Source organism: Stenella coeruleoalba, assembly GCF_951394435.1.
Source record: "Stenella coeruleoalba genome assembly, chromosome: 4".
In the NCBI taxonomy this organism is placed as follows: domain Eukaryota; kingdom Metazoa; phylum Chordata; class Mammalia; order Artiodactyla; family Delphinidae; genus Stenella; species Stenella coeruleoalba.
The window spans coordinates 131,882,128-131,908,298 of NC_137149.1; the positions used below are offsets into that span (position 1 = coordinate 131,882,128).

Below are 26,171 nucleotides of genomic sequence, written 5' to 3' on the forward strand. Positions count from 1 at the left end.
GGGGCTGCCAGATAAAATACAGAATATTCAGTTAAATTTGCCTTGCAGATAAACAACAAATTATTCTTTTAGTATAAGTATATGCATGAAATATTTAGGACATACTTACATGAAACATTTATTTGTTGCTTATCTGTAATTTTATTTGCTATATCTGAGAACCCTAGTCTTAGAGGCTGAGAGGGCACAAGCGCTTCAACTCCCCACGTTGCTGGTACAGCGTGAATAGGAGGCGGTGGTTGCAGACAGCGCCCAGGCCAGCAGTAGCAATGGTGGGTTGTCTTTATGGGGCCTTAAAGATTTTAACGGCCTTGGTGGCAGATATGTCGACAGGAGTCTAAAAGCAGAGTGAAAGAGTAGAAAAATGGTGGATTCTGTCTGCTAGCTAAAAATGCTATATTTGTGACACATTGACTAGACATTCAGTGGGGACTCTCAAGATTGAGAGAAGGGAAAGGGAATGGAGATTTCACAATCAATTCAGGAGCCCAAGATAAGAAAAAATGCTTTTTCTAAATTAGGAAAAAAAAACAAAACAAAACTCTGGGCACAATGATGTAGCCTGGAGAAATATGAGGACTTAGAAAATAGGTTTCCTCTGTGTGGTTTCATGGACAAAGGAACCCTAGCTCTACAGAGCAAGGCAAAACTGGAATGCTGGGTGAATATTTATGACAGAAATGCAAAGCACCCCCCCCCCCCCCCCCCCGAGCTTTCAATGTGATGTAAAATGGTTAATCCATTGTTTCTCCCTGTGAAGAGCTAAGATTTAATAATTAGTCTGTAGGCTGCAATTTTCCCTGGTGCTGTCCTTGTGGAAGACGGTCAGCAACATGACTCCCTCCTGGGTAATGTTTGAATTTAATTACGTTCAGGGACTCCACAGAATGCATCAATTCATTAACCTTGTTTACTTCAAGATACTAAATTGATGCACTTATTCAAATGGGAGGTTTCACATACTCATCCTAGGCCACTTACTTGCAAAAGAAAAATGTCATCTTTAGCAAGTAATTATAACTGAAAAGGCAACACTAGGAAATGAGGCTTTAGAAAAGAGGTACCAAAGATTCCATTAGCAACCTGGCCTGGGAGAACCTGTGGGCCTGGCTGACACGTTTTGAGCAGGGTGACCAACTGTCCCATCAGTTTATGTGGGCCACACTGGCAGCCCACACTCTCAGGATGGCCTGCGTGGCTTAGATGTTCAAAACTGTAATTCCTACCTGTGAGAGATGCAGGATCAACCTGACAGATTTCTAATATGGGGCAGGGGGAGCTATTGTTTTTCAGTGTTCTCAGTAGAAAATACTGAATCTACACTAAGTACGATTTTTCTGTATTTTGCCAGTTGCTTGAGAAAAACCTCAAAGTGCACAAACTAATTCCATATGCTTTTATGATCACGATCACTTCAGGGAACCTTTTCCAAATCATGTCCCTTTCCATCATTTTTTCTATAAGAGCCCGCCTTGTACTGGCTTCCCTGACGCAGCAGTATTTCCAGAGCATCTGAACCTTAGTGACAGCCGTGTGGCCTCTCGCTAGTCTAAATCCACTGACCCCAGACCTCTGGGGTTTCTTGAGAACATTGGCCCCAGATCATATCCATATCTGGATAGCTTAATTTCAAGTTGACTTTTGTCCCAACACTCGGCTTATTCCAGGAGTTCACAGCGGCACTCAGAAGCCTTCAGCCTGTGAAATGGAAAGCATCACAGCTGACCAAGTGCTAGGGATGGCGGGAGGCACCTGTCAAGATACACACAACATATCCAACCTAGATTGCTCCTTCCCCAACCTCCTCCTGAACTTTCTCCGCTGCTCTTTCTTCCTCCCAGATGACACCTTCCATAGTCCATCCCACGAGCTACTGAGGTCCTGCCAAGAGCTAGTTCGGTGCCAAGAAAATGTTTGCTGTGAAAGAAGAAATGTTTGCTGTTTCTCTACTCTCCCCCATCAGTGATGGCGGAAACATTGGGCACAAAGTTGGGGCTCAATGCCTGTGTTCTCTTTCCTAACACCTACCAGGCCTAGAGCAGAGACAGTCTGTACCTGACATTTGTGTAGTCACTGTAACCGTACCTCCATTGCTACACTCATGATATTTTTTTCCTGCTGAGAAGCTTCAGAATTCTCCCCACAGCACTCAAGGTATCCACTACCAAGTAGTTAGAATTTCCCTGCCAGATGAAACCGGCTGTAGAAGCAGAATAATATCCTTACTGTGGAAAAATCACACAAGTCAACTCACTCTAACTCTGAATCCTTATATTCAAGTCCAATCACAATGGAAACAACAACATTGCACAATACAAATAATGATGACGCCAGGCTCGTGCCAGTTGCATCCCACATAGCTTCTCTGATCCTCACAATAGTCCTGCGGACATTTACACGGAGAAAGGTGAGGCCCACAAGGACAGAACAACGTGGTCAAGGGTGTACAACTAGGAACTAGCAGCGCTAGATTCATACTCAGGAACGTCTGGGCTCAAAGCTGGTGCTTCTTCTTCTAAACCATCCTGCTGTCCCAAATTCCAGAAACTGTTTTCTTAAAGAAACTTTGCACCTTAATTTGCAAAAGCACGTTTATTTTTTTTTCCTGTCCATATAAAGTACCACAAGGTTGGTTAATGCCTCAGCCAAGTATCTTTCCAGTCCCCTGGCTGAATCAAGGCTTCTTGCTCTGAGGTAATAGTATAAAAAAATTACTCTCCTTAGCGTATAGTTTTGTTTCTGGTGGCTCTAATCCCTTGCCCCTTTCTTGACAGAGCACCTAGCTGACTGCCCTTTGAATCTGTTTCTGATGAAGGGGCTGATACTGCAGTTTTCATTTTAAAGAGGAAATAAAGGCAGACTTCCTGTCATTGATCTGTCTCAAGGCACATGACAGCAAGACACTTTGGTAGAACTGAGGCATAGATCTTTGGGCTACTGCACTGATCGTCCATTTCCTCTGATGTCCACTCCTCTAAGCAGGTTTTCAAAGCTGGGGTGTGATATTGCAAAACATCATGGGCATAAATACTTTCACTATCAAAAGGAACACGTTCCAACAATTTGCTCGTTGCCGAAGAAAGAAATATTATGTAAGAGATTGCCTCTTAAATCTCGGTTTCATTTATAAAGCAGTTTTGAACTTTTAAAAACTAGGGGTCTCTTTTCTAAAATAAAATCTTTTGCAGAAACTCCAAAACATAAAGTGATAAAAACGGAAACACTGTAGTTGAAAAACAGGGCTGGGATGCACAGCCAGATGCCTCGCCTGGGACTCTCTCCTGGTCCAGCCCCTCGGTTGCCTTTGGGCCGCCCGCTTAAGAAGTTCTCCAAGACACAGTGTGACAACCACTGGATGAAATTTTCTTGAATCTCCTCTCCAGTTCTGGCATTCAAGGACCTGTGGGCCTCCCTCACTATCACATCTCTTCCTCGTAGAGATGGAGACCCCTAGCTCAAAGCAAGCAGTTATGATGACTTGAAGGTCTGGTGTTGGGTTCAGGCTACTACTGCCTCCCAGTGGCCCTCCAGGCAGATCACAGCAATGATCCCCCACAGGGGGATGAGAATTCTAAGGTAAAAATACAGCCAGTGCAACTTTATCCAATGTGGATGAGAGCTTATCTGCTGAGACTTGGTAGTAGCATCATTAGAAATGAGCTGAGTGTCTTCTGAGCAACTGTGTTCTGGAATCTCAGCTTTGCTACATTGTAAGCTGTGTTAAGTAGAGGAAATAACCCTTCTGAACATTAGTTTCCTTTTCCGAAGTGGAGATAATAATACCGACCTCGCAAGGTTTCGTGAGAATTAAATGACGTGGCATGCTAAATTTCCCACCAAGTGGGGCTCAATAAAATGGTAGCTATTTTCCCTTGAGTAGAAGGGACCCAGCTACAGACACTGGACAAACTTTGTAAATACATCCTGTAGCCAAAAGCAGAAGGATAATTTCACTGGTATTCAGTAAGGAAAATATCATGATTAATTTTCACTCTCTTCAGACAAATATCCACTAACACTAAGGACGTTATGCCATTTTAGTACAAAAATAAATGTGGTCCTAAAAATTGTAAAACAGCCAATGATGTAATATCCCCCAAACTGTATCATATTTAATTCTCTTCTCAGAAAGTAAAGGAAAAAAAACCAGAAAGAAATAGAGACTTGAAAAGCACAAAGAATCACATGCTTTAAGCAGTGTCATGTCATGGAGTTCAATCCATAAATTATTTTTCTTTTCTTTTAGATAAATCTTCAAGTAAAACTTATTAGTAGAATTCTGGGGATACTTCTTGGTTTGGATACCATGTTGTGGCAACTTTTTTTTTTTTTTTTTAAAGTTCTTTCCATTTGCTTAAGTTGTTTTCTTAGCAATTTTATCATAAAGAGGAGTCAGTGGGGGTGGAATGTATTTGGAGATAAACTTTCGAGAAAAATGATCCAAAACACTCCACAAGGATGAGCCAAATAAAATAGAATTTGAAAGGTAAGAAGTAAAAGGGATTGGTTTTACAATTTATATTCCAAGTGCTGAGAACTGATTGACAAAAGGCAGCACAAATTATTCTTTTCCCATGTTGATTATCACTTGAAATTCGATCTGGAATGTTGCTTCCAGGACCAAAACAACTGAATGATCAGACACACACTCTTTAGAAAGGGAAATTGTAAAGAAAGCGTTTACAAACATGAACTCAAATACCCCATTTCAGAAGAATATAACACATAGGCAGCTTTTATATAAGCTCCAGGAATATTGCGTGTGTCTCTCTTCTGTAGCTAATTCGGACTCTACGTACATGCAGAGCTATGTTTAAGCAAAACCAGTTACCATGGTGACACAGAACCCCTTCTAAATGCAGGATGTGATATCTAATTCTGTTTGTGTGTTAACTATTTAGCTGAAGAACGGAGAGGTCTTAGAAGCCACAGACTGATCAAGAATCTCTCTCTAGTTTCTTTACTTTCACCCTACCTCTGTCCTGGTCAGTCTCTACTCTCTTTAGACCTAATATTAATTTTTCTTCTCTACATGATTAAGTGGGTGAATATTGCTTTTTTTCTCTGAATCTGACTGTACGTCTTCAAAAACAATGCAGAAAGGCCAGCTATTTCTCCTGTTAGGATAGGACAAAAGTTCAACAGGCTAAACAAGTCAATTCATTTTTAGAAAATTTCCTTGTTAGGTCTCATTAGAAGTGGCATTTTCAGAATAAATCCCTAATATTAGAGCTTGTTGGTCTCTCTAATTTTAGTCTTTATCCTCCCACACCCAGTCATGAGTTTTTCATTTTAGAGTCATACTCTCTGGCTGAAGTATGGAGAGGCTGTTTTATAGAAGAAAATGGAACACAGATACATGTCAAAATGAGCAGGAATGTATAAATTTCTATTTATTAGACATATTTTTAAAAACTAAATATCTGGTAAGAGTTCTTTCAATGTTTATAAGAATAGATGACAACCATGAGTTGCTCTTTCTGTGATTTTGGCGGCTCGGCACTTGCTTGTTTGTTGGGTCATCAACAGGGGCATTTCCAGGTGAAACAAGGAAGAGGACTGAACGGGCCTAACAGGAGCCCGACTACAGCCAAGTCTTGTTTATCCGTGGTCTAATGAGCAGGAATCATGCAGGCCATGAATTAAACACATAATCTCCAGCCAACCGTCCTGTAAAGTTATTTCCAAGAACCAAATCTGTTGGTTGAGTTTTTACCTCTTTTCCTTTTTTTCCACATTGCAGTAGGTGTTCTAATAAATTAGGCTTCCAAAAAGCAGGTGCTGGATAATTAGAAGAATCGAAACATTACACTTCATCAGCGGATGAACTAAAAAATTATGGCCGGAAAACCCAAGGAAGAGTAGTTGCCTGTCACTTCTGTGTGATGAATTTTGTCTTCACCAATTGAACTGTCTGTTTTTTGGCAATACACTCTACTTAGTGCTATAGGAAATTAAAAAAAAAAACAACTCTATCTGGCTTTCAATCTAGTGTAGAAATAGGAATATACAGCCTTGTAGCTAGTTACGAAGTGGTGATCTTTGTGACTTTAATGTCAAAAGCCTTGGGAGTCCATTTATGTAAAAGGGGTAATATATTCGCTATATAGCTGGGGATCTTTTTCTCATTTTGAAAGATCTCAAGTTATTTGAATTAGATGGTAGTAGAAAGTATAAATGCTAGTGCTATGTCAGTAAACAAGAGTTAATCTATAGAGTGTTGGATATGATATGGGAGGTATGCTGTGGGGTCTCCTTTTTCTCTTTGTGTAAGCGATCATGAGAAAATATCTATTTTGTTTGTTTGCACAGCTAAATGATCATTTCCAAGAAAATTGAACAATTGCTTTTGTGATAAGATTTCAGAACCATTTCGCTTCAAATCTGGGTGTAACTCTAATGGCAGATGTATCATCCTCAGGAAACTTAAACTGACATTAGGGCCTCCTTCTCCTGCTCAGGCCTAGGGAAGGTACAAGCAAGGTAAAGTTTGTCTGAGCTCTTTTAAAAATTCCCTCTTCATTTTAAAATTATGCAACATGATTGTAGTAAACCATGCATCAGTGCAGAGGTTTCTGACTTTCCCTCCTTTTCTATCATCATTTCCTTGAGATCTGCATCCCACTAAACTTTCCCCTTCCCAGCCACAGCGAAACACCACAGAAACAATCACTGCTAACAGCTTGGTTTGTACTTTTTAAGATGTTTTGGCTTCTGCAATTGTATATGTAAACATAGAGATCTTACCACTCCGTCACACCAGGAGCGCCTGGAAGTGTGGACCACTATTGACACACCTCTGGAGTCCAGAGGAGGTGCAAAGCATTTCTTCACTTCCTCATGTCACCTATCAGTTCATAAAGATTCTACTTTGCGTGTAGCCACAGAGATCCTGTTGCTCTCACTCTGGTATACTCCTTCTCCCCTTCCACGAGCCTCTGGTCATACCTATTACATCCCTATTATTAAAAACCTTCATGCTTGAGAACCTGGGCATCATCTAGAGAAGGACGACAGGATTCGCCGCTTGGCTCCTGAGTTCCGCAGAGTGTTTCACAGTCTTCAGAGTGAAGTAGCCACAAGCCAAACCCAGCATTTTTCTGACCAGTATTGATGATCTCTCTTGGCAAATATTTGTGTGCTACGCTATGAAAGTCTAAGTTTTTGTGTTTGTTTTGTTTTTATTGACGTATAGCTGATTTACAATGTTGTGTTAGTTTCAGGTATACCGCATAGTGATTCAGTTATACGTATACATATATCCACTCTTTTAAAAATTCTTCTCCTATATAGGTCATTACAGAGTACTGAGTAGAGTTCCCTGTGCTCTACAGTAGGTCCTTATTAGCTCTCTATTTTATACATAGTAATGTGTATATGTTAACCACAAACTCCTGATTTATCCCTCCGCTTGCCTTTCCCCTTTGGTAACCGTAAGTTTGGTCTCTATGTCTGTGGGTCTATTTCTGTTTTGTAAATAAGTTCATTTGTATATTTGTTTTCAGATTCCACATGTAAGCAATATCATATGACATTTGTCTTTCTCTGTCTGGCTTACTTCACTTAGTATGATAATCTCTAGGTCTATCCATGTTGCTGCAAAAAGCATGATTTCATTTTATGGATGAGTAATAGTCCATTGTATATATATACCACATCTTCTTTATTCATTCATCTCTCAATGGACATTTAGTCTGTTTTTTAATCATGTCTCTCCAAAGACTACTCCCTCTTAATAAGACATGAAAACAGCAGGGAGAGAGAGCGGAAACAAAAAGAAAGGGAGGAAAAAAAGCTGTTAAGTGCTATCCAGAACTTTTTGCCCCTGTAACACATTTATATGCCTAAAAATGTGACCATCCTATATAGATTATTCCATATTTTATACATATTTTAAATTTAATAGTACATCATGGATGTATTTACAAGTCAGGTATTTTTAATGATGCATAAAATTCAATTGTATGAAAATGTCACTTATTTAACAAATCTCCTATCTTTGAACATTTAGTGTCATTCCTGTTTTTAGTATTATAAATAATGTTACAAAGAAAATCTTTGTGTGCATATCATACATACTTGAATGAGTATTTCTGTAGGGTAAACTTCAATAAAGGGAATTGTTGCCTCAAAGTCATGCACATTTTAAATTTTATATATATATATATATATATACTGCCAACGTGATAAATGATGCTGAGAGATTCTAGGAGTATCCTTGGTGAGACTATAAGGACATTTGCTCGAGTCATTAATTATCAAATAAGTTTCTAAAGATGAGTTTTATTACTCTGAGAAAGAGGAAGTGGAGATTAGATAGGGAAGAGAGAAATAAGTAAACCGTCATTAAGAAATCCTGGATTCTTAGGTATAATTTTGTTTGGCAGATAATCACCCTGTTGACTTTATTCTGAAAGCTCTCCTCTTTTGATCTCGATGCCATCTATTTTTAGTACTGTCTCTTATTTGTTTATCAGTTACTCCATCCATCCATTCTTCCATCCATCTATCCGTGCATCCATCCAACATTAATTAAGATTTCTGCTGTATTTTACAAGCAAGTATAATTGCTTGGGAACAAGATATACTTGTTCTCATATTCAAGAAGCTTATTATCCCACAGATGGACATTAATGAATAAATAAGTGAATTAAGTACAATTTAGATGTGTGTCACAAAGGAAAAACACTAGATGCTATAAAAGCATATTATAGAGGGATCTAACTGAAGAATACTTCTTTGAGAATCATCTACTGACTTCACATTTCCACTTTTTTTTTTTTTTTTGCGGTACACGGGCCTCTCACTGTTGTGGCCTCTCCCGTTGCGGAGCACAGGCTCCGGACGTGTAGGCTCAGTGGCCATGGCTCACGGGCCCAGCCGCTCCACGGCATGTGGGATCCTCCCGGACCGGGGCATGAACCCGTATCCCCTGCATCGGCAGACGGACTCTCAACCACTGCGCCACGAGGGAAGCCCCACATTTCCACTTTCTTAATAACTTTTAACACTTGATTCCTGCACTCTGTCATCATCTCCGTTGGATTTGACACCCAACACCCTGACTCACAGTTTCTTGACTTCTATACTTCTTTATTCCATCTCTCTTAGTCTGAGCAACTCATCACAATGGCCTCATTATAAAACTCTGAAATCCAGAATGGTTTTACCACTGTGGTCTCAAGTTCTGAGACTCTTTTGCTATGACTCCCTTATTTTCTCACTCCTACTGAACATACTCTTTGGACCTCACTGGGATTGCACAGCTTTAATGATCATTTGCAATATAAGTGTTTTACATGCAATTGTCTCATGTAATCTTCCCCCAATCCTATGAAACAGTTACTATCATTACCTCATTCAATGAGTTAAGAAATTTTAGACAGTATAGACTTACCCAGTGCCATGTAGTTAATTAAGTGACTTGAAACAGCTCAATTTAACCCCAAAGCTGGGGCTCATATTCCATATGTTATTCTGAATCAAGCATTATTCCAGGCAAGGTATTTAGAAAATAAACTGATAGTGGGGGAAAGGGAGGTATCCTAGATTGTAAAATAGGGGACAATATTTTTTTTCAGTGTAGGCTTCTGAGATTGAACACAAGCTCTGACAATGTTAAGCAGACTTAAAAACCTCTTTCTCCATCTCTGGGAGTTCAAGGAGGTAAAAATTTGTACCGAAGGCTGACAAAGCCAAGTCAGAGTGTCTGCTACATCCTTTGTGCTCTGCCAAAGTAACCATGAGTGGAAGCTATCGGCACAGGGACTTGTGAATAAGTACTACTGGTACAATAGAGATTTTTCCATTTTTCTCTGCCAAATAGTTTGTCCAGTAGTTTTGTCCCTGTCAAGCATCTTAGAGAACAGCATCCTATTAATTTTTTGAATGAATCTACCACTTGTTGTTACTTCTCTTGTTTTGTTTCTATTTCTTTTCATTGCATTAAAAATATTTACTTGTTTATGACTTTTTTTTCATAGGACGTAAACACTCTGAGAGCACGGTCCTTGACTCTGTTCACTTTTGTACACCTACCATCTGAACAGTGCCTGGAATACTGTTAAGAAGCATTTGTTGAATGCATCTGTGGAACTTAATGGGACCTAAGATCTGGTAGTCAAGAAAACCAAGTTTTAAAAATATTATTCATTTGCCCATTTCCATACTTTATTGTTTTGTTCATCTCATAAATGTATTTTTTGAATTTCAACCATGCTCCAGGCTCTGTGTTAGGCACCAGGAAAGTAAACGTAAATTAGACACAACCTTGCCCTGGTGGTTTCACAAAAAGCCACAGACTGATGGAAAACTAGAAAGAACAAAATGTCTTATTGCACTAAGGAAATTTAGCTCATAAGGACCTTGTTGAACTCTGGGAGAGAGAAACACTGAAAAAAATCTCTAAGGAACAAAAGATTAAAAAATAGGAATCAATTATTTCTAATTTAAGATGTTTAACATTTCATTGTCTGTGTTTTGTTTGTTTAGTGTCTTTATTTTTTCTTATTAATGAATATTATAAACATATTTTTATACAGATTCTCAAAGATGTTGAAATCTACTTTCTAGGTAATTTTATTAGTTAAGAATAAAATAAACTGTGGTAAGAAATAGACCCTTGCACTCCTCAAAATCAATAGGAGTTTACTTCTTGCTCATGTAGAGAATGAGGTTGATGTTCTTGACCAGCTAACAGTTCTCTACATCAGCGGTCTCCAACCTTTTTGACACCAGGGACTGGTTTCCTGGAAGAAAATTGTTTCACGTATGGGGAGGAAGGGGGGTGTTCAGGTGGTAATGCGAGTGATGGGAGCGGCAGATGAAGCTTCGCTCAACCACTACTCACCTCCTGCTGTGCGGCCCGGTTCCTAACAGGCTGCAGACTGGTAGCGGTTCGCGGCCCGGGGGTTGGGGTCCGCTGTTCCACATGGTCACTTAGGGAAGGAGTTTCCCTTTTATGGCTCCACCATCTTCTAGGCCAATAGTTCAGGCCAGTGGTTCTCCAAGTGTGGTCCCAGGACCAGTGGCATCAGCATCACCTAAGACCTCATTAGAAACTCAGCACTCTGTGGTGACCTAAATGGGAGAGAAATCCAAAAATAGAGGGGATATCTGCATATGTATAACTGATTCACTTTACTGTACACCTGAAACTAACACAACATTGTCAAGCAGCTATACTCCAATGAAAACTAAAAAAAATAGAGAAAGAAATGCAGACTCTCAGACTCCACCCTAGTCCTAGTGAATTAGAAACTCCAGGGGTAGGGTCTATCAATTAGCATTTCACAAAGCCCTCCCAGGTGTCAGGAGGGGTGAGTAGTACAGGCTAAGGGGTGAAGCTCACAGCGTAGGGGACAGACTGACAGACTCGTCTGTGCTTCTGCTTACAGGCTGCAGCGCCTGCGCCAGTCGTGTGGGAGCTGCAGAGGTGGCGGCAGTGGCGGCAGCCCCGGAAACAAGAGGGCAGCAATGGTGGCCGACAGCCGGGAGGAGAAAGGTTAGTGTGGAAAAAAAATTAAATTGAATTAAAAACAAAAATAAAAAGCCCTCCGGGTGATTCCATGTGCAAGGAAAATTTGAGAACCACTGCTCCAGGCCTGCAGCCCCCTGTTGTCTGCATCCAATGGGCGGATGGGAAAAAGGGCCACCTTCTTCTGAAAAATCTGGAACCAGAAATATCACACATGAATGATTTCCTCCACATTTTATTATCTAGAAATCAGTCACATGGCCGCAGAGTCACTTCCATAGAAGTTTTTGTTTGTTTGTTTGTTTGTTTTTTGCGCTACGCGGGCCTCTCACTGCTGTGGCCTCTCCCATTGCAGAGCACAGGCTCCAGACGCGCAGGCTCAGCGGCCATGGCTCACGGGCCCAGCCACACCACAGCATGTGGGATCTTCCGTGACTGGGGCACGAACCCGTGTCCCCTGCATCTACAGGCGGGCTCTCAACCACTGCGCCATTAGGGAAGCCCTCCATAGAAGTTTTAAGTGCAAATTCATGTAATATGTAGAATTGTGTTTTGGGGGGGGTGAGGTGTTGCTGTGGTGGAAGATTCCGGAATAGGATTGGGTTGTAGAAGATCAGCTGTACTTTGTGGTGGCCCTGATACAGTTTAATAGATACTGGCAAGATTTTGAGTAGACAAAACTTTTCTTGTATTTAATGATCTGTAGTGGGGGAGTATATTCTGTTTGAATAAGGTTATGTAAAGTTGCCAGTGGGAAATATGACTCCACCATGAAGAATAATTAACTAAAAAAAATAACAGAGCAGGAAGAGAAACTTGCAGCAGCTACTTAAAAGACCTCGGTCAGATCTTTTTTTTGGAGCAGGTGGAAGAGGATGTGGAACTGAGGAGAAACAACTTAAACCTGAGCATGTGTCAGCCTCATCTAGAGGGCTTGTTGAACAGAGATGACCTGGCCCCGCCCCCAGAGTTTCTGATTCAGTAAATCTGGGTGAAGCGGCAGAATTTGCATTTCTAACAAGTTCTCCAGTGATGTTGATGTTACTGTTCAGGGACCACACTTGGAGCATCACTGATTAGGAATTGGGAAAAAAAGCCTTTCAGATAAAACCTGGATTTGAGGAAAATCCTTCTTGCCCTGGAGTTTTTTGACAGGTGTTTCTGTGAAATGTAGGCCAGATTTTTTTCTTTTCCGGGCAAAGTTAGATGTGTGCTCCTGGCTTGAGGACTGGAGAGTAGATATTGGCTGCTCTCCAAAGGGGAAAAAAGAAATCTACAACTTTGCATCTTTAGGGAACGTTTATTAATCCTCCTAATACCAGCAGTTCTTCCTGTAGAGTAGAGGAACTAAGGAGCTAAAGGTATAACTCATTTCATTAATTAGACAAATAATCTTTTTCAGTCACAAAAGTATTTTATTACTTTTGAACATTTTCAAATACACTTTTGAACATTTTCAAATACACACAACACTTTTGAACATTTTCAAATACACACAAAGAGATACATACATAGATGTACACAGCTGCTAAGACATCAACCTTCACTATGGTTGAGTACATGCATTAGGAACACAAAATTATCTTGCTTAATTTAGTTGTCTCCTATAGGAGAGCTTGCCTAATAAGTATTGTTTTTGCTGCAGTTTAGGCTGATTTCACGAATTCATTGAATCCAGTTGTTCTTGCTGCTTTTTGATCTCTCTTCCCATTGTTGATTCTGAATCAAAATTCTGTGTTAGCTGCAGTCCACTATTTTGCAAACTGCAAGACCTGTGTATTTTCCTTGTGTGTTGTTATTATTATGATATTAATTATAATATACACTATCAACTGAATGTCAGCAGTGACCCAGGAATTGTACTGAGCAAAGATTTTGACAAGGTCCCTGCCTAGGGATTATGTAAAAGCCATTGGAGTAGAATTGAATTAACGTATGACTTGGTTTAGTGTGGCTGAACTTGAATATTGATGGATTCTTTGGATGTGACGTGAGTTTGTGGGAGAGAAAAAGAAATGAACTCTACAGGTTTTAGGATCTGTTTTTTTTAAGATCCCATGATTTCAACTAAGAACTGAGTGGCTCTGCAGAAGACAATCCTCATTTTATCATTTTATTTCTTGGAGCTGAAATAGTGGGATTCATGGACTCAAATTAGCAATAAGGAAATGTACATGATGTCTACTGCTTAATCACCTCTTTTTCATGTCCAACTATGTGTCTTTGCTCCAGCCACTTAGCTTTAGAGTCTTCATTCTGTCTTGTGTTAAAGGTGGATGAGATGTAGCTCTTTGTCTCATGTTGAAAAAGGTTTGAAAATTTCTGTTTTCCTGGGGTCACTTTCCCCACCTTGTTTAAAATTTTTAAATTGAAGTTTATCAGACCTATGAGTAAAACACATAAGGTGCACTAATTGTAAATGCATGGACTGATTTATTTTCCTTACGTATACACCTGTGTAATCACACCCAGCTCAAGACACAGACTGTTCCCATACCACAAAAGTTTCCTCATTTTCCAGTTAATACATCCCCCCAAAGGAATCACTTCTTTGATTTCTAATATCTTGGATTAGTTTTATATGCTCTTGAATTTCAGATAAATAGTATTATACACTGTGTATTTTTTTGTGTCTGGTTTCTTTGCACACAGGAATGTCAGGGAGAGTGTGTGGTTGCGTGTCTGGGGTTGTAATCTGTTATTTATTGCTGTGTAGTATCCCATTTTATGATCACAGACTATTTACTGTTGTCTTGTTATTGGACACGTGGGTTGTTTCCAGTTTGAGCTGTTATGGCTAAAGTTGCTATCAACATTTTTGTACCTTTTTTTGGTGGTCACATTACTAATTATTCTTGAGTCATGGCATAGGCATATGGTTAGCTCTAATTTATAATTCCAGTATTCCAAATGATTATACAATTTAAACTCGTGGTCATTAGCATTTTTCAAGTACTTTTACTTGGAAAAATTTGTCTTTGCACCAAAATGGGAAAGTTAAAAACCTTTTTTTTCCATTTTAAATTGCTTTTGGGAAAAGGCTACTGTTTAGTCTTCAGAGGTTCTTTAAGACTTTTCCTGCTTACTTTTTTTCTAGGTTTTAGAGTATAGACCGACTTGTCCAGAGACATTACAGTCTCATTTTTTAAAGAGTGGTGTTTGAAAATCAAGATTTCTGTGTAGGATTAGAGGCAAACAGAAGATTTGAAGGAAGGTAATCACATCTCAGTTCAGGCACTCTGCAGTTTCTTTGTTCAACTCTTCTGACAACTACATTTGATCAATGAATACTGAGTGGGAAAGAGCAATAGAACAATAAATAATAGAGCACCGGAATGCTCTAAAGTGGCTTGTAAAACGTCCGTAGCCATTGTCAGAATGACTTCTATCTGTGGTTAAACTTAAATTCTGAGGCCAGAGAAGAAAGAAAATGCAGACAGAAGGAGAAAACTACTTTAGTAGTATGTGCTATTGATGAAGTCCAACACAGCAGTATAATATAATTAAAAGTACCAAGACACTTCAATGGGGAAAAAAATACTCTTTTCAGTAAATGTGGACAACAGGGTATCCACATGCAAAAGAATGAAGTTGGACCCCTACTTCACTGCATATTCCAAAGTTAACTGAAAATTTATCAAAGAGCTAAATGTAAGAGCTAAAATTATAAAGCTCTTGGAAGAAAACATAGAAAACATAGCTGTTTGACTTAGGCAGTGATTTCTTAGATTTGACACAAAAAGTACAAGCAACCAAAATAAAAATAGATACATTGGACTTCATAAAGATTAAAACCTCTTGCATTTCAAAGGACTCTATAAAAAAAAAAGTGAAAGCCAACCTGCAGAATGGGAGAAAATATTTGCAAGCAAATATATCTAATAAGGGATAAGTATCCAGAATATGAAAAGGATCTTCACAACTCAATAACAAAAATACAGATGACCTATGAGAATGTAAAATGGTGTAACCACTTTGGAAAACAGTTTGGCAGTTCATCAAAAAGTCATCAAAAAGTTAAACATAGAGTTTCCATATGACCCAGCAATTTCATTTATACTCAAGTTAACTGAGCATATATTCACACAAAAACTTATACATGATGTTAATAACAGCACTATTGCACTATTCATAACAGCCCAAAAGTATAAACAACCAAAGGTCCATTAACTGATGAACAGATAAACAAAAGAGGTATATCCATACAATGGAATATTATTCAGACAGAAAAAGGAAAAAAGGTACTGATATGTGCTATAACATGGACAAAATTTGAAAACATCATGCTAAGTGAAAGAAACAAGACACAAAAGACCACATGTTATACAATTCCATGTATATGAAATGTCCAGAATAAACAAATCTATAGGGACAGAAAGTAGATTGGTGTTTGCCAGAGGAGAATGGAAAGTGATTGCTAATGGGTACATGATTCCTTTTTGGGGTGATGAAAGTGTTCTGGAGTTAGATGGTGGTAATGGTTACCTAACTTTGTGAATGTATGAAAACCCACTGAAATGCACACTTTAGTAAATTGTATGGTATGTGAATTATATCAATCAAAAATTATCTAGAAAAAAATAGTTAATATGGAATATGTTTGTAGTAGAGAACCCTTAATATGCAATATCTTTGTAGTTAAGACTTTAGTATCATTTATTACTGGCTAGAAATAAATGAGTTTGGGTTAGTTATTCAATTTCCATAAGCTTTAGTTTTTCTCAGTATAAAATTATAAGTCAGTATTTAAATAATGGGTCAGACTTTCAACAGGAATCTATTAGTTTTCAGTTATCCTATGTTGAAAGCTTATGGTTCTATAATTATGTAAGAAATATGAAATATTTTAACAGCAATTTGGTTCCTATAGATTTTATATGAAAAAATATGTAAAATAAAATTATGAGCAGTGCATTCCACTGACTAATAAAATTTTCATTTTTATTTCCTTTTGTTCTTGGATGATGAGGTAGGAAATTCAAAACAGAAAATCAGATGTAAACATTTTCTTCCAGCAACAACCTAATTGTCTGTCAACAGTTTTATAAAGATGTGGTACATATACACCACTTCTTTATTTATATATATATAATATATGTAATTAATATATATGTATAAATTATATATATACCACATCTTTATTTGTATATATAGGAATATTATTATATATAATGGAATATTGTTCAGCCATGATAAAGAAAGAAATCCTGCCATTTGCAACAATATGGATGAGGTCATTATGCTAAGTGAAATAAACCAGAGAAAGAAAAATACTGCATGGTATCACTTATATGTGAAATCTAAACAACAATGAAAAGTCAAGCTCAGAAACGGAGAGTAGAAAAATGGTTACCAAGGGACTGGGGGGCAGGCATGGAAGAAGTAGGGAGCGGTTGGTAAATGGGTAGAGACTTTCAGCTAAAGATGCAAAGGTTTAAAGATCTAACGTACAACATGATGACTATAATTGATAACACTGTATTGTATAATTAAAATTTGGTAAGAGAGTAAAAGTTAAATGTTCTCGGGGGCTTCCCTGGTGGCGCAGTGGTTGAGAATCTGCCTGCTAATGCAGGGGACACGAGTTCGAGCCCTGGTCTGGCAGGATCCCACATGCCACGGAGCAACTAGGCCCGTGAGCCACGACTACTGAGCCTAAGCGTCTGGAGCCTGTGCTCCGCAACAAGAGAGGTCGCGATAGTGAGAGGCCCGCACACTGTGATGAAGGGTGGCCCCCACTTGCCACAACTAGAGAAAGCCCTCACACAGAAATGAAGACCCAACACAGCCCCAAAATTAAATAAGTAAATAAAATAAATTTTGAAAGTTAAATATTCTCACAAAGAAAAAAGATAAAAATACGTGACAATGGATATGCTAATTAACTAGATTGGGGGAATGTTTTAAAGTGTATATGTATATCAAATCACCATGATGTACACTTTAAATATCTTACAATCTTATTTGTCAGTTATACTTCCACAAAGCTGACAAAAACATTATTTTTTAAAATTTAACTTCATTAAAAATATTTTATTCAAGTATAGTTGATTTACAGTGTTGTGTTAATTTCTGTTGTACATCAAAGTATTCAACTTTCCCAATACCACTTGCTGAAAAGACTGTCTTTTTCCCATTGAATATTTTTGCCTCTTTTGTCCAAGATTAATTGACCGTAGGTGTATGGGTTTATTTCTGGGCTCTCTATTCTGTTGCATTGATCCATATATCTGGTATGTGTCAATACCATGCTGTTTTGTTTTTTTGTGTGTGGTACACGGGCCTCTCACTGTTGTGGCCTCTCCCGTTGCGGAGCACAGGCTCCGGATGCACAGGCTCAGCGGCCATGGCTCACGGGCCGAGCCGCTCCGCGGCATGTGGGATCTTCCTGGACCGGGGCACGAACCCATGTCCCCTGCATCGGCAGGCGGACTCTCAACCACTGTGCCACCAGGGAAGCTCACCATGCTGTTTTGATTACTGTAGCTTTGTAGTATTGTCTGAAGTTTGGGAGGGTTATGCCTCCCGCTTTGTTCTTTTTCTTCAGGATTGCTTTGGCAATTCTGGGTCTTTTATGCTTCCATATAAATTTTAGGATTATTTCTTCTAGTTCTGTGAAAAATGTCATGGGTAATTTGATAGGGATCGCATTAAATCTGTAGATCGCTTTGGGTAGTATGGCCATTTTAACGATATTAATTCTTCCAATTCAAGAGCATGGGATATCTTTCCATTTCTTTGAATCATATTTAATTTCCTTATTAATGTTTTATAGTTCTCAGTGTTTAAGTCTTTCACCTCCTTGGTCAGGTTTATTCCTGAGTATTTTTTTTATTTATTTATTTTTGGTGCAATTTTTAAAGGTATTTTTTTACATTCTCTTTCTGATATTTCATTGTTAGTATAAAGAAATGCAACTGATTTCCATATGCTAATCTTGTACATTGTTGAATTTGTTTATCAGTTCTAGTAGTTTTTGTGTGGAATCTTTAGTGTTTTCTATATATAGTATCATGTCATCTGCATATAATGACAATTTTACCTCTTCCCTTCCAATTTGGATACGTTTTACTTCTTTTTCTTGTCTGATTGCTGTGAAGAGGACTGCCAATACTATGTTGAATAGAAGTGGTGAGAGTGGGCATCCTTTTCTTGTTCCAGATTTTAGCAGGAAGGCTTTCAGCTTTTCACCGTTGAGTATTATATTGACTGTGGGTTTGTCATAAATAGCTTTTATTATGTTGAGATATATTCCCTCTATACTCACTTTGGTAAGAGTTTTTATCATGAATGGATGTTGAATTTTGTCAAATGATTTTGCTGCATTTATTGAGAATCATCTGGCTTTTGTCCTTTCTTTTGTTGATGTGGTGTATCATATTGATTGATTTGAGTACGTTGAACTATCCTTGTGAACTTGGGATGAATCCCACTTGGTCGTGATGTATGATCTTTTTTATGTGTTGCTGGATTTGGTTTGCTAATATTTTGTTGAGATATATATTCATCACAGGTATTGGCCTGTAATTTTCTTTTTGGGTGGTATCTTTGCCTCATTTGGTATCAGGGTGATGGTGGCTTCATAGCATGTCTTTGGGTCATTTTATATCTTTTGGAAGACTTTGAGAAGGATCCATATACGTTTTTCTTTGTATGTTTGGTAGAATTCACCTGTGAACCCATCTGCTCCTGGACTTTTGTTTGTAGGGAATTTACAAAAAACATTATTGAAACATAAAAAGAAAAAATATTATCTTCTGAATCTTTAGCATGCCTCATTCCACACCCCAAAAAAGAATTTAGTGCAAGATATTGATTGCCTCTGTTTGTTATGAACATATTAATGGAGAGAGAGTTGAGAGAGGAGAGGGGAGAGGGGGACAATGAGGGAGAACAAGGAAGAGAAGAGAGAAATTTCAAACTTTCTGAACAGATATTTTTTTAAAGGTGAGCAATTTAAAGGATTCCCCATCAACTTTCTTCCTATGCCACATCTTCTAAATTCTAAGTCAACCAAAAGTATATGAATTATAAATGTGACTAGTGTTAAAGGCAATATACTAATTTTAGTTTTATTTCTCTTTAACAGTAGAATTGAAGTTTTATTTTCTATGTGCATTTCTTAGTACACTGGAGTCTGTGTGCAAACGCTGTATAACATACACTTCAGACCAATTTTTAGGACTTAGAATGTTATTTGACAAGTATATTTTGAAAAAAGGTTTATTGTTATATTTTTGCTCTGTGACATACTGATGGGCATATATACAATTTATCTGAATTCTATATAAGGTATAAAGCCTAAGACGTCTAAGGTAAAATGTGATTTGTTTTTAACCTGATTTCCAGGAACGCATTGGGGTGGAAATGGAAATGAATGAAGGTGAAATTGGGATGAATTGAAATGTAGGCAGGCCCCTGTTTTTAGATTCAGGGAGTTGCTAAAGAACAAATTTCATGTTCCTGGACGGGAGGAGAGATGTTGGCTATCCATGAGTTGATGGTGGACAGAGTAGGTGCTGGGGACTCTGTACAGTTGGGCATCAGGAGACATAGTGAGCATGTCAGGAGAAATACATATTTTTTGGTTTGAAGGCAAGTGAACAGTGATTAAACCAAAATGATATCTCTGTATTAATGACCTCCTGATTTGAAAATCCAAATTAGCCTTGTGAAATGTAATTTCTGTTATCAATTACCAGTAACTTTGGAGGAAGACTGTTATTCTAACATTATTTTAGTGAGTTATTGCTTTTATTGGGAAGTGATGTGTACATAATTTCAAAGAATCTCACACAATATATTTATTAAATATAAAGGGAAAAGAGTGGAGGAACTTAGCAAACACCAGCTTAACAAACTTTATCAGTTAACTTCATCATAATTATGTTATGCCACCATCAGGTATACCATAATACGATGTAGAGGATACCACTTCTGTGATATTCTTCCTAAAAATGCATAACCTCAGTCTAGTTACCAGAGAACATTTGTTAAATACAAATTGACAAACATTGTGCAAAACCACTGACCAGTAGTCTTCCAAAGTGTCAAGGTCATGAAAGACAAGGAAAGACTGGGGAACTGTCACAGATTGGAGGAAACTAAGAAGACATGATAATTAAATGCAGGGTGGGATCCTGATTTGGGTCCTGGAGCAGAAAAAGTATTATCAGGAGAAAAAACTGGTAAAATTTGAATGAAGTAATATTTGAATTGGTAATAGTATGTACCCATATGAATTTCCTTGTTTAAAAATTGTACTCTGAACATGTAGGATATTAACATTAGTGGAAGCATGGTGAAGGGTGTATGGGAAGTCTATGTAATCTTTTTGCAATATTTCTGTAAGTTTAAAATTATTTGAAAAAAGAGTAAAAAATACAAATAAAACCAGGTGAAATTCCATGTGAAAACCATGTAAAGATGCCAATATAACTCTTCATAATTTTTCTATATTTTGTGTATATGTATATATATATATATATATATATATATATATATATATATATAAAACAACAACCAGAATAATTATTGCTCAGTCACTAAGATCACAGACTCTGGAATAAGAGCCTGAGTTCAAATCCCAGTTCTCCTACCTACTAGCTTTGTTACCTTAGAGAAATTTCTCTTCTTTGTTACCTTAGAGAAATTTCTCTTCTTTCTTTGCTTCTGTAACTTATTTTAAAAATAAGAAGGGTAATAATAGTAGAATTCTTACAGGGCTACTGTGAAGATTACATGAATTAATATATTTAAAGCGTTTAACATTGTGTCTGGCACATAGTAACTTCTCAATAAATGTTAATCATGGTAAAGATTGCTTACTGTTTTGTAACCCTGGACTAGGTACATATTTAAGGACGCTGGTGTTTAATGGTGTGTGTGAGATACTTGGGTAGGTAAGGGTTATTCCAAGACAAAGAGGTAGATGCAAAATTCTTGAATTACAGAATGTGACATTAATATCATTACTGTCCCTTTTGCTTCATGGGAAGGTACTGAGTTTGAACCTCTTCTGTGTTATCAGTTCAGACTCTAAATGTAGCTACATGACTGCAATTGATCTGTGTTTATTTTCCTCTTTAATAACATGAGCATTTTATTTAGACAGTTATAGAGTAAGATCATAGGGCAATAGAATAATAAAATACCAAATATGTCTGACTCCCAATGACTTCCTTTTCAAAAGTTCAGAAATAACAAAGAATCAAAACAGGAACAGGGAATAAACCTTCCTTCTGCTGCTTGCAGCTCTGGTTGCCAGAAGCCATAATCCCACATGTTTAAAAATCTCTTTCCTACAAGCGACATGCTGAATTAGCTGGCCCTGAAGGGCAGCATCTCTAATTAGCTGAATAGATTTTGAGAATCTGGTCAGTATTCTTAGAAGTCAGTGAACACAAACCCAGTGCTAGAACCCGGTCCAATTACCTATTCCAAATCTTCACGTGAACCGTAGTGCATGGAAAGAAGGAAAAGCAAGGTCATTTTCTCTCTGGGCAAAGATTGATTTTCCATTCTGTGAGCTGAGATTATTTGGGACATTGGGACCCATATATTTAACCTCTGTAAAGATGAAAACAGCAACAACACTGTACTGCTGGCTTTTGCTCTTGTCATCCAACCCTTCCGTAGTATTCAGGCTAAAGCATTATTGAACAGATGGGCTATGTCCTGAAGGTTAGAGGAAAATATAATAATGATTCAGTTGAAGGCCAAATTGGTAGAGAAACAAGTTTCGGAGGTAACTCTGTGTGTTGAAAACTTTCTACCTTGAGAAAGACTTTATCTCTAAAGCCCACTGGCATTTTAGGAACACAGCAGCTAATTTTACCCAACCAGTCCTACGAGGATATGTAGATGTGTGAACTCATAATAGGTGAAGTAAACACAGCCTCATCGATAATTAACATAAGACCACGTAGTTTTGTCACAATAAATGGCCTTCTGGTTTTTTTTTCCATTTAGTCTTTTATGTGCCCACAAGTAATGCCAACATTGGCGACCTCTGTATCACCAAATTTTACTCTTAACTGGTGTCACCGAAACCTGGAAAAATCACCCTGACCATCTCTAATGAAATTCCCCAAAGTACAGGGAGTGTGCTTATTCCAAATGTTTCTGTATGGTTCCAGTTCTTCCACAGTTTGCTTTGGTTTTAGTGCCCATATCATAGAAGGGTCCATGTCATAAAAGAAGTCAAAAGCAGTCTTGAATAATCAGATCCCTTCTGCCAGATTGTCTAATGTCAATTTGTTTTCTGACACGATTTCTCCTACCTCTTCTCGTTGTCTGGCACTGGTTGAAAGTGCTCATCTTCAGCAAGATGTCTTCTGTTAATTCCTCTGGTTTGGTATCTATTAGCCTTGAATTTCTTCTTCTGCATCTTGAAACCCTTCACAGAGGCCCCACCTGTTTTTTGTTTTACCGTATCCACAATCTCTCTCATGATTTCTTTGATTGGCTCTGTCGTAAATCCTGTGAATTCATGCACATCTGGACACAGTTTTCTCTAGCAGGAATTGATTGTTTTGGGCTGATGGCTGTCATGTTTTTTTCTACAGCAGTGATGACATCTTCAATGGTGTGATCTTTCCAGACTTTCATGATTTTGTCTGTCTTGGGGTTCTCTTCCACAGTGTTGACAGTCCTCTTCATAGAGTACTTGTATAAAGTCCTGAGCTGGAGGCTGAATTAGAGATATAGTGTTTGGGGGCAAGTAGAGCACTTCAGTGCCTCCGGTGGTGTTGAACTCATGGGGTTCTGGGTGGGCAGGAGCGTTGTCTAATATCAAAAGAACTTTAAAAGGCAGTCCCTTACTAGCAGGGTACTTCCTGACTTCAGGGAGAATGCACTGATGGAACCAATCCAGAGAAAGCGTTCTCACTGTCTGATGTTTGCACAAAACATTAGAGTTAGCTTACCCCTTACTGCCTTAAATTCTGGTGCTTGCTTCTCCTCCTTACTAAAAAATGTCCTTTGTGACATTTTTTTTTCCAGGACAGGACACTTTCATCTGCATCAAAAAACTGTTCAGGCAGATATCCTTTCTCCTCAGTGATTTTCTTAATGGCGTCTGGGAACCCTTGGTCAGCAGAAGCCACTTCTCCTATTATCTTAACACTTTTTTGTTTTAACATCTTTATTGGAGTATAATTGCTTTACAATGTTGTGTTAGTTTCTGCTGTATAACAAAGTGAATCAGCTATACATATACATATATCCCCATATCTCCTCCCTCTTGCGTCTCCCTCCCACCCTCCCTATCCCACCCCTCTAGGTGGTCGCAAAGCACCGAGCTGATCTCCCTGTGCTATGCGGTTGCTTCCCACTAGCTATCTATTTTACATTTGGTAGTGTATATATGTCACTGTTACTCTCTCACTTCATCCCAGCTTACCGTTCCCCCTCTCCGTGTCCTCAATTCCATTCTCTACGTCTGTGTCTATTCTTGTCCTGCCCCTAGGTTCTTCAGAACCATTTTTTTTTTTTTTTTTAGATTCCATATATATGTGTTAGCATATGGTATTTGTTTTTCTCTTTCTGACTTACTTCACTCTGTATGACAGACTCTAGGTCCATCCACCTCACTACAAATAACTCAATTTCAGTTCTTTTTATGGCTGAGTAATATTCCATTGTATATATGTGCGACATCTTCTTTATCCATTCATCTGTTGATGGACACTTAGGTTGCTTCCATGTCCTGGCTATTGTAAATAGAGCTGCAATGAACATTGTGGTACATGACTCTTTCTGAATTATGGTTTTCTCAGGGTATATGCCCAGTAGTGGGATTGCTGGGTCGTATGGTAGTTCTATTTTTAGTTTTTTAAGGAACGTCCATACTGTTCTCCATAGCAGCTGTATCAATTTACATTCCCACCAACAGTGCAAGAGGGTTCCTTTTTCTCCACACCCACTCCAGCATTTATATTAACACTTTTTTTTAAAAGTCAAACCTCTTTCTAAAATTATCAAACCATCCTTTCCTGGCATTAAATTCTCCAGCTTTAGATCTTTTACCTTCCTTTTACTTTAAGTTGTCATATGACTTCATTTTTTCTCGAATCATATTAGAGTCTGTAGGTTTGCCTTTCTTATAGGAATCCTGCATCCACATAAAAGTTGCATTTTCAATACAAGATAAAAAGTGTTTTGCAAAAAGTTGAAGGTTTCACACATGCTGGTGTGGCTGCAGTGATGGCTTCATGAATTTCCTTTTCTTTTTTCACAGAGGTTTTTATGGTGTATTCGTTTAGCCTGAAATGGTGGCACCCACACCTGCAGACCTCAGTCTATTGTGTATCTCAAGCGATTCAACTTTTTCTTGTAACGTGGTGACTTTTCTTTGCTTCTTGGGAGCACTTCCAGCATCACTGGTGGCACTTTGCGTGGACCCCATGGTGTTATTCAAGGTTTACCGTATTGCAATAAACGCAATGAAAAATATGTGAGAACTGAGAAAGATCACTTTTTTACTGCAATGTGCAATTTACTGGAGAGATGAACTGTGCAGGCTGAGATGATTAGAGTCACGTGCCAGCATGTTAAGCTGATACTAGCAACACTTAAGCGACACATAATAGCAAAGGGTGGTGGCTATGAAATTATTACAGTAGTACAGTATGTGCTACAGTTATGATTTAATACCACACTTTTATATTTGTTTACATTTCTCTCCACTGCAAATGGTACTATGTACGGTCTGTGTTTGTATGCATAAGTTTTGATAAATTTTAACTTTTTATAGTAGAGTTGTGTATATTTTATAGTAGTAAATAATAAACAGACTAGTGTCTACATAAATTTTATGCATTTATAACATACCTTTTTCATAATTTTTTGGATATTTCTAAGCTACAGTTGGTGAGTTTTTTCAAATCATCACAAATCTCCAAAAAAATTTCAATATATTTATTGAAAAAAAAACCCATGTATAAGAACCTGTACAGTTCAAACCATGTTGTTCAAGGGTCAACTGTAGTTAAGTTTTGGGGGAGTAAAAGTTGTATGCAAATTTTCGACCGTGCAGGGGGTTGGTGCTTCTGTAACCCCTGCTTTTGCTCAAGGGTCAACATGTCGCATATTATGCTAATAATCAAATCATAGTTCTAACTTTCCTCTGGGTATTCTCAAATGTTACTTATAAGTTCCTGGGAAGGCTCATTCTATTTACAAGCCTGTTATGGACTGGATATTTGTATCCCTCCCCAGATTCATAGGCTGAAGCCCTAATGCCCAGTGTAGCATTTGGAGACAGAGCCTTTAAGGAAGTAATTAGGGATAAATGAGGTCATTAAGCTGGGACCCTGGTCCAACAGGATTAATATCCTTTTGAGAAGTGACCAGAGAGCTCATTCTCTTCCTCTCTGCATGAATGTATCGAAGAGAGGCCAAGGGATCACGTAGCTGGATGGTGGTTGCTTGCAATCCAAGAGAAGAGGACTCAGAATGAGACCTATGTTGCCAGCTCCTTGATTTTGGACTTCCAGCCTCCAAAACTGTGAGAAGGTAGATGTCTGTTCTTTAAGCCTCTCAGCCTCTGGTATTGTGTTATGGCAACAGGAGCAAACCCCTACAGGGCCCATGGTTCATTCCTCAGCATAAGGCTTGAGATAGTTGAGTAGTGAACTTCTGAACTAACTTCTGCTAATTAGGATGTAGTGTTACAGAACTGTTACAGCGAAGC

General features: G+C 38.3%; 1 long non-coding RNA gene across 1 annotated transcript in view; it reads left to right on the plus strand.

Annotated features, from left to right (window-relative positions):
- LOC307186165 overlaps nucleotides 1–26,171 on the plus strand; it is a 161,800-nt gene that overhangs the window by 4,638 nt on the left and 130,991 nt on the right. Inside the window, exon 2 of the long non-coding RNA XR_013828259.1 lies at nucleotides 11,397–11,503. This is a non-coding gene — a long non-coding RNA (uncharacterized lncRNA). The remainder of the gene's footprint in view (nucleotides 1–11,396; nucleotides 11,504–26,171) is intronic.